Here is a 9,669-nt window from a genome sequence, read left to right as displayed (position 1 = left end):
ACAATTAACAGGAAAGGGAAAGCGAGGAGCAGGCTGGCAACTGCCACCGGAAGGGGCACAACGCCCACCTACACTTCAGAAGACAGGTGATAGCAACACAGAAATGGAAGATAGGAAGGAGAGGAGGAAAGAGGAGAGGAAGAGCAACAGGACAAATCTAAAGAATAAAGTAGAACACAGTACAGATCACACACAGTAGGGCACAGTAGGGTCACTGACGGTCACGCTACTACAGAATGTTGAACAAAATAGTTTCGACGCTACAAACGTGAACCGAAGTTAGTTAGCTCTAGAAAAGTGAATCGAGCGCGATGGGCCTGATCACGTTTAGACGCACAACCACTGGGGTACAAACACTCGTTGAGTGTCGCACACCGCAGGCCAAGGAGATGATAGTTTCTCACTAGCGACATGCGCTGCGCACTAAAAGCGGGACACTCAAATATAATATGCTGAAGTTTCTCGCAGCGGCCACAAGACGTACACGATGGACTCGCCACACGCCCTTGTCTGTATAAGCGTTCGCGCACGTTCACGCAGCCCACCTTCAGCTTGAGTAGTTGTGCTCTAGCGCGACGAGGCAAGCCTCGACCGCGAACACGGGGCGGGAACGTTCCATTTGCGACGCGCTGATCTGGACGCTGCTTGAGTAGGTGGCGACGAATCAGCAGACGAGCGTTATCAAGCCTGCACAAAATTTCTGGGCAGTCACAGTTGTTATGAGCGCAAGTTGAAGCGAGCCGATCAGCCTCTTCATTTCCGGCGATTCCTACGTGTGAAGGTATCCATTGAGCAACGAGAAATACCCCACGTGATGAAATTTTGCTCGCAGAGTCGGTAATGCTGCGCGCAAGTGGACAATCAATCTCACTGCTTTGTAACCTGCTAAGGGCGGCGCGGGAGTCCGTAAAGATGGCAACCTTCGATGCAGTTAACTCCTCTTGCACGTATTTCAGTGCAACATTAATCGCTGCTAGCTCAGCAGTTGCTGACGAAGTTGAATGAGATATTTGAAAAATACGCCGTACTTGAGTCGAAGGGCACAAAAAAGCTGCAGAGGTGCCTTGACCGTCGCTGTGTACAGATGCATCTGTGAATACTTGCACATATTCTGGAAACTTTTGGAACATGTGAGACTGAGCCAATTGGAATATTGCCGAAACAGGCATATCAGACTTCTTGTGCATGTCAGGGATTGTGAGGTAAATGGGGAATGCGTGTTTCGTGACATCTCATGGAGGCGGAGACGTAACTGAAGCAGCATGTTCAGAAATGTCAGTGGTATTCATAAATAATGCCGCCATTTTTCCCATGCGAGATAACGGGCGGTGAATGATACGATCAAGGAGCGAATGACCGTTCGATGCGCGGTGCAGACGCTCAATATGACATAGAGCTCTCTGGTCTGCTTGCAGCCTCAGGGATAATTGATGCGATTCAGTGAGTAATGCAGCATATTGCGCCTCCTGAGGTAATCCAAGCATTAGTTGAAAGGCAACGCGATGATCTCGTTCCAGTTGGGCCATCAAACTAGGTGGTACGTTCAGTACTGATATCGCGTACATCATGCCTGAGAGTACAGATGACTGGTACACCTAGAGAGCCGTTGTTTGGTCGCAGCCAGCACCTCTACCAGTCAAGGCGGCCACATACTTTAGGAGGGAGTGCGATTTGCGTCGTACAGATTTAACGGCAGGACGCCAAGAGATGCGATCATATATAGTTAACCCCAAATAACGGTGTTGTCGCACCCAGTTTATATGCGTTTCGTCAAGGTACAGTCGGCTCATTGTTCGACGAGCGCGTTGTTTAGGGTGATATGCTATTGCAGCCGACTTAGCAGGTGATACGAACAGGCCAACTTCACCCAAGTACTCCGAAGTAGCGTTAAGAGCTCTTTGCAGGCTTGTACGAAGACCCGGACCAAGGTGCGAAGGGCCGCTTATCCACAGAGCAATGTCATCTGCGTAGACAGCTATGCTCACAAGGAGGTCACTGTTATCCCAAGGCAAACGACTTGCGCGTCGAGTACGGTGTGTGCAGTGTTATGTAGTTCGTGGTGTTGCCCTCAATCTAATTCAAAACTACTTAGCAAGCAGACATCAGTGGGTATCGATAAGTAGAACTCTGTCTTCTATGCGGCTTGTTAAATACGGAGTTTCCCAAGTCAGCAAAGTGGGACCGCTTTTATTTATTATATTCTTTAATGATATTGTAGATGCTGACCCTTCAGCCCAATACGTAATCTATGCTGATGATACAACTCTTTTCTTTTCCGGAACAAATATACCTAATCTCGGGAATCTAGCTAACATAACGTTATAAAAAAGATATGCACTTGGACTCTAAGAAATTCTTCACGAATTAACTGTTCCTTAACTAAAGCGGTTCTTTTTCGCTTTAAGTCCCCGCTTTATGAGCCCGCTCATTCTTATAATCTCATGCTAAATATCAATAAAATTGAATTTTCTTCTACAACAAGATTTTTAGGTGTCATTTTTTATGAATATATGAAATGGTATCACCATACAGAGTTTTTTGCAAAAGAAACTTTGCAAGGTCTTGGGCCTATTGAGAAAATGTCAGCCTGTATTGCCATTTAATTCCTCAAAAAGCTTTCGCTACTCAAGGCACTCTTCTTATCTCATCTTTTCTATCGTAACTTAATTTGGGGTAACAGAACAAAGCAATCAATAAATAATCTTCTTATGCCACGAACAAAGGCTCTACGTTCTGTTGCAAACCTACCATTTAATGCACGTATTGTAGGACTATCTGTAAATATAATGTAATTAAATTAAACGTGCTATATGAATGCACTTTATTACTTTCTTTTAGAACTGATGCTGTAAAGCATCGAGGATTTGTACACAGTGTAGCTAACTTGCAACTAAATCCTTTTTCGCGCCTAAACTGACACTCGGAACAATGGTATACGTGCCACGGGCGCGCACGAACTATGGCTTTCAAACTTCAAGTTATTGTCTGCCGAAGGCATTAAATAATTTCAAATTTTTTTTATGAAAACGTTCGCACACTCTCTAGCACTTCTGTTTTAAGCATGCTGTGCTAAATACGTTCTTAAATTATCTTATTTGTAAAATGGTTTTCTGTGTATATCATGTGTACTCTAACTTTATATTGACAGTATAATGTACTTTTATACTACTCCCACGCTGCCATAGTGAATCGGGGACGTAGACCTAGTCAAGCTGTTTCAAATGCAGCTTTTTTTCCTCGTCCCAACTGCTTATGCGAAACTCCATATATGTGGTAAAATAAACGAACTCAAAGTCAAACATTGTGCATATTTTGACACTTAGTGTGTTTTTGCGCTAGCGTTTTTGCTTAGCTTGTCATTTTGTGGCTTCAACGTTGATTCTGGCATTCGTATTCAAGCGGGACCGCTGCTTCAGGATGCATCGTCACCATGAAGTCCCATCCTCTTTGAGCGTAGCTCGGGAGCTTGCAACCTAAAAGTATGCGCACAGAAGATACATATCGCTATATGTACATAGAGAAGGATATGCGCAATCATCAGCGGCATCATGCTCATTGCGTTTTATGGACAGTCCAGGTCAGTATTAAGAAGCATCCATGTGTTCTAGAGGTCCTCTGGCAACCAGGGCTACAAGTGGCAAGCGTACGAATAAGCGTGGCGCTTGCGTCTGGACTAGTGGTCCCAATAGATCAATGGATAGACGGATATTCAAAGGCTGCCCTTTTGTCTCGAGGTGGTGACTTCTGTCACACTGCTGTAAGAGGAAATTTATGAGTTGTTGTTGAGTGGTTGTAGGAGCGAATGAGTAGGTGGCGATGGTCGGATTAGCCTTGCAGTTGCTGCTGGTAATTGCTCCACCGTAGCGACACTTAAAATAAATAAATCACATAAATCAGACACAGACCTCACAATTACAAATAGCCACTCCTAAGGTCACCATGTGGATGCCAAATCCGTGTCCTGCAGGCAATATAAAAAAAGGCGAGAAACCTCCTTCCTACACAACTGGTTCCCGCGCGGGAAAACAATGTCCTGAAGAGAACTGTGAGGAACTCCTGTCTTCATGAGGGACCCGAATAACACACTCCTTTGCACGTTATACAGAGTACAGCACATAAGGTAATATTCTATGTCACCGCACACACCACACGTTGAACATAATGGAGACAAGGCCAGGCCAGTCTTATACATCCACGCAGGCGTACGAGCAGAGCCCGTGCGAATGCGGAGCAGTAAAGTGGCTTGGTTTCTTTTGAGGCCCTTAGTCACTCATGGCTTGTGAGGTGAGCTCCACAAAGAACTGAAGTGGCACAACACCGCTTCTCTGAAGAGTCTCTTGTCCTCTTGAGGCACTTTTCTCAATGTATTCCCAGACAGCGCTCTATAGGCGAAGCTGTCCGCCATCTCGTTGCCTATGATACCTATGTGCGAGGGCACCCATTGGAAACGTATGGAGAAGCCTTTGATATGAAGACTGTGCACCGAGCATAGGGAGCTAAGACATAAGGCATCAGTAGCGAACCCGTGCTCTAACCTTTGAAGGGCAGATTTTGAATCTGTAAGAATGACAACAGGTTGAAGCGTACAAAACCATAGCTTCTTTAGAGCTGCCTCAATGACAACGCTTTCGGCCGTTGTGGAGGACACGACTGCAGTGAAACGAACAGACCAATCATACTTCAAAGAGGGATTGTGAAAAGCAGCTGCACTAGACCCTCTGACCTTGTCCACAGAGCCATCAGTAAAAATTTGAAGACGTGCATATTCAGTCTCAAGATGTTCCAGTACGAGCGAACGCGTTGCCGCCAAAGGAGAACTCCGCTTAGAGCGAACGTGAGGAATTGTCAACGAACAATAGAGGCTCGTGAATGACCAAGGTGGTTTCAACCTCTTAGTTCGACCTCTAGCGTCAAGACCCAAGTAACCAAGAGTATTAAGGGCCAAGTACGCTCGGGACTCAGATCTCTTTCGAAGGCGCTGTAGAAAGGCTCGCCCGGCTACCGTCTGTTGGAGGCGGCCAATTTGCATCAATAACCATTGTGAAGCGACTAGGCTAAGAGGTCTCCATAGAGACTCATAAAGCACTGCATTGTTAGGAGCAGTATGTGGAACGCCAAGAGCCCTCCTTAGGCCCTTTCTGTGCAAAACCTCAAGTCGTTCCAGCTGCGATAGCGAGGGGGAAATTAAATGGAGCTGGTACATTATTCGACTCGTCAATAGTGCATCGTGCAGCCTGATCATTGAAGAAGGGTGATTTCTCCATTTCTCACTTGCAACTCTACGGATCACATTGAGACGCGAAGATAGTGATGTCACAATCTAGTCCACAGCTCGTCGCCACTGTAGACGGTAGTCAACATAATGACGGCCAAAAAGCGCTTGTGCTTCAATTGACGAAGGCAAGATTGATCAAGGTCTATCTTCAGCCGCGCATACCGTCTTCCTCTACCTGGAAACATGATGAAGCCAGATTTTTCCACCGAGAGAGTCAACCCAACACCTTGAAGGTAATTTTGAACGGAAAGTAATGCCTGTCGAGCTATCAGAGCTAATTGCATTACATTCACGTTGTGCCAGCCTATATATTCTGCCACTCTTGTACAGTCGGCGCCGCCCTTGTGTAGAACGCAGCAATGGTGGCTTCCGGAGGCAGCCAGCGACGTCTAACGCTACCTGCTCGGCCCTACGTTTGACGGTAGCTGCTGGGCACGTTTGGGCCCAGCAACTACCGTCAGACGTCGCTGGCTGGCTCTTGAGCGCCCCGGAGGCCGCCGTTCACGCGCTCTACACAAGAGTGACGCCGACTGTACTCTAAAAAACTCCACTGTTATATCTGTGAATGCCCGCTTACGTCTACCTTTTGCGTATGAATATATCAGTGGTGGAATTTATATCGCAGTGCTTGTTTAACGTCGGTGCGTGTTTGGTGCTCTTGGAGCTGAATGCAGTTACACTTTAACCAAATATTTCCATCATTTGCTTGGGTTTTCAATGCCACTGTATTGTTGTGAGATGCACCTCGTCTAATTATTATGTGCCTACGTCCAAATACAGAATAAACATCCATTTTTCGTGACCGTTCAATATACACGGTAAACTTCTCATGTAGGTCCATCTCGTGAACTCAACATATGGCCGAAAAATTGGGGGGGAATATTATCGTCTGCCTGGGATATAGGAAATAGGCGATTTTGCTGCTTGATGTATGGTCATGAAATTCTGGTTCTCATGGAATGCTTCTTGTTAAAATATTAGAAAGTCTGAAAGTTGTGCAAATTAGTAGAGACTCACGGTATAGAGAGGCAGGCGTGTAAACACAAACGCAAGTTGAACGCAATTCTCGTTCTACGTACTCGTGTCTGTTTTTGTACGGCTGCCGTTTCTTACCATGACTGCTTCTTGTCAACTGCTCACACGCCATTTACTTTCTGTTATGCTGACGTTACATCAGGTTTGTCGTATTAAGAGAAAGCTTTAGCTCGGGCCCAACTCCGACGTGGCCTATTCAGATGCATGTAAAACGCAAAAACGCGTTTCTGAGATAACCCCTGGACCGATTTCAATGAAATTTGTTGCATTTGAGAGAGAAAGCTAAATTCTAGTGGCTGTTAGAAGCGGAATTTAGATATAGGGCCTGAATATTGTGAAAAGAATTTTCAAATATCCGGAAGTTCGAAAAATATAGAGGCACGAAGTTTATAAATTAATATCTCTGCATCATGAACAGATATCGCGGTCATGTAAACGGCATCCATTAGATAGTTCAAAGCGGACAAATTTGGTATGCCAATTTATATCTTACGTGAATTGGTTACGTTGTTTAGAAGGGTTCCGAAAAGCGGTATATCCAAGTTAATAAATTTTTATAGATTCATGTGTAACATATCAATTTTGTCCGCTTTAGATGTACTATGAAATGCAATTCACAGAATTGTGATATCATGTTTTGTTGCTGAGTTAGAGTGTTGTAAACTTGATAGTTTCATTGTCTGAAAATATTCGATTTTTGCCAATTTTTCATAAAGAATTGACGACCTAAATCGAAAATTCGGACCCAACAGTCACTAGATTTCAAATTTTTCTTTTAGATGCAACAAACCTCGTCAACTTTGGTGCAGTGGTTGGCGAGAAAAACGAATTCTGCTATTTCATGTATTTAGATAGGTACACACGAGCTAAAGTTCCCTCTTAAGTTCCCGGTCAATTTTCAGCCCGCTGGAGGTGAACTGACAAATTCCAAAAACGGCGGCGGCGGAAAGGCGCGGCACTGCGCAGCGGCGGAACACCTGTGGCTCGGTGCTACTAGTGACGCATGCGCAGTAGTGACTAGGGAACGAGAGAGAGTGAAATATCCGCAGCGAGGCGCGCGTTGTGACGTCATGTGCCTCCTTGGAGCACCGCCACGGCGAAATCGCAAGTTCGCGGCCAGTAAAGCTTTCGCTTTAAAAAGTCGCGACACCTATCTCACGATGACGATCGACGGCAATGAGTTTAGCATTGCATCAATACAGCTACACAACGTATTGCCACCGTCGGAACGAGTTACGTGTGAGTCTTGTACTGAAGCGGGATTCCTCTTTCTCGCTTCCCTAAAAACACTCGGCGTCATTTACAAAGTGTTGCAACCGCCAAGTCTGCGCGTGGCCTCCGAGATGCATGACGCGCCGGTGCGTGCGAACGCCGAGAAACGCGTCGTGCGGCAACCGGGCTCGTCTATCGCGATTCTTTCTAGCCACACTGCGACATCTGGTGGCACTGCCGAAAAATTCGCGCGTGGTCTCCGAGACAAAAAGCGTGGCGCACCGGTGCCTGCTAACGCTGATAATGGTTCCCTTGCTCGCCGCACACTTAGGGACACATACTCAGTGACGCAAGTTGGCGAGAGGTTCATTGAACAGTGGAACATGCCCAGTGCATTCATGGCGCAGCTGGCTAAAGCGTTGACGTGAAAGGCGTTCATTGAAAGCGGCACATACCTAGTGTATTTGTGGCGCAGCCTGCTATTGCGTCGGGTTGCTGTCCTTCGGGAGGCCTTGTGACGTGGGTTTGATTCCGCTCAACGTCGGAGAAATTTAAGGGATCCTTTTTTAGTCCTTTTGGAGTGGCACATTCCCAGTTGCACCTACCTCGTTAGCGAAGTTGACTTCAAAGACGTTCATTGAAGAGCGGCACACGCCTACTGGCACAAAACCAGTGACCCTAGTTGGCCTCAAAGAGCTTCATTGAAGACCAGCACAGGCCGAGTGGCACATATCCAGTGCTCCGCGTCGGCGTCTAAGAATTTCTTCGAACAGCGACCCGCATCTATAGTGGCCTATGCCAGCTTGAAAGGCGTTCCTTGAAGAGCTACACGTATGTACACATTGCCACATACTCAGTAACCTAAGTTGGTCCGATGGTGGCTTCGAACCCGGTGGTGGTGGTGGTATTTGTAGCAACAGGCGGGTTTAGCCTCGCAGTCACGGCTGGCAATCGCTCCGCCAGAGCGTCTCTGATAAAATCAGGGTGGTCTTCACCACATGTCCATCAGACCAGTTTCTCTTAAGAATCCGATAAGGAGACGTGAAGTTTCTTTGCGGGCTATAACTGCTCCTTCGGGGAACACAAGGTATTGCAGGCACATACGTGGAAGGTCCTCTTGTTGCAGATTTTTCAGGAGAGCGTCCCTTTCGTCTCGGAATTTTGGGCACGACCACAGAAAGCGTTCAATGTCTCCTGTCTCGTTGCATGTAGTACACTTCGGAGAATTGATGCGCCCAGTCTTAAATAACCATGCTGGTGTACTAGCAGATCCTGTCCCTATTCGACATAGAAGGGAAGCTGCCTCTCGACGAAATCTTTTGGTTACGCATGGCATATGTGGTGGAACCCAAAGTGACCCAAAGTGATTTCTAATGTCAAATTTCTTAACTTGATTGCTCTTTGGGCCCTTGACTTTGGGAGGATGATGGAGCGCTGCGTATGCAAGAGCGTCAGTTTTTTCGTTGCCAGCAATTCCAATGTAACTTTACTGAAACTTTACTATGAAGCCTTTGTTGCCGAGTTCTTTCACGGGGGCTATTGATTTGCGTGAGAACTTGGTGGACGGTAGGCCACGGTGGAGTTTTTGCAACGCAGCTTTTGAGTCTGTAAGCAGGACTACGTTCTGTGGAGGCAATGTCTTTAGTTTGCGCAGAGCAGCAGCTATTGCCACGGCTTCCACGACTGTAGACGAAGCTATACAGTCCAGACGGCCAGATCACGCATATCTCAGAGAGGGAATATAGAATGTAGCTGCGCAGCGATCTTCGTCTACTTTGACAGAGCGATCTTTGTATACTTGGAGGTGATTCGAGTAAGTCGTGTTCAAATGTTCCAGAAGTGGTGACTTGGCTTCTGCAGCTGGAATGCAGCTCTTTGACTGCAGTCGTAGTACACTTAAGTTGCATATTATATCCTGGAATATCCAGGGTGGGTCTATCTTTTCCCACTTGTACTTAGATTTAGGCGCACGTTAAGGAACCCCAGGTGGTCAAAATTTCCGGAGTCCTCCACTATACGGCGTGCCTCATAATAAGAAAGTGGTTTTGGCACGTAAAACCCCATAATTTAATTTAATTAATTACCTTTTTCCTCTGTCTCGATAAGCGTGATCCTAAGCCTCGAAGCGCGTTCAGTGCTGCATAAAA

Source organism: Dermacentor andersoni, chromosome 2, assembly GCF_023375885.2.
Source record: "Dermacentor andersoni chromosome 2, qqDerAnde1_hic_scaffold, whole genome shotgun sequence".
NCBI lineage: Eukaryota > Metazoa > Arthropoda > Arachnida > Ixodida > Ixodidae > Dermacentor > Dermacentor andersoni.
Note: the sequence above shows the minus strand (reverse complement) of the source record.